This window comes from Plasmopara halstedii, assembly GCF_900000015.1.
Source record: "Plasmopara halstedii genome assembly, contig: Scaffold_322, whole genome shotgun sequence".
Lineage (NCBI taxonomy): Eukaryota > Oomycota > Peronosporomycetes > Peronosporales > Peronosporaceae > Plasmopara > Plasmopara halstedii.
This window is the reverse complement of record NW_020187243.1, coordinates 1459757-1460275: the sequence shown is the minus strand read 5'-3', so window position 1 is coordinate 1460275 and position 519 is coordinate 1459757.

Sequence of the window (519 nt, the reverse complement as noted above, 5' to 3'; positions counted from 1 at the left end):
GCTGAAGTAGCATATCGCTGTGCGGACGCTCTTGATGATTTGGAGCGCGTCGTGCGCCTCGCCTTGAGAACTACCGCGCTCTGTCGGAGCGACTTTTAGCCATGGAGCAGGCGAATGCGTCGCTGCAGACAATGGTGGGGCGCTTGGCTCCATTGGAGATGGAGGTAGTTGCACTCCGTGCCCAGAACCAGTTGCTGGTTCAGTTTCTGGGTTGCCGAGGGCCCGTGGGATCCGCTCTGGCACCAACGCTTCCGCGTTTACATGCGCCGGATCCCGATACGGCTTGAGCAAACCCACGTAAACACAAGGTGGGTGCGCATCCGTTTGGAAGGCTTAGCGTATACGCTAGGCCCCGCTAGGCCGCAACCTTAAACGATCCAATAAACCGTGGACGAAGCTTCGTCCTGAAGATAGCAGAGGCTGCATATGTAGGAAGGTTTTTAGAGTTTAATAAAACTAGGTCTTTGACCTTAAAGCTTTCCACTCTGCCGCTTCCTTTTTCATCCGCACTGTCTTCTC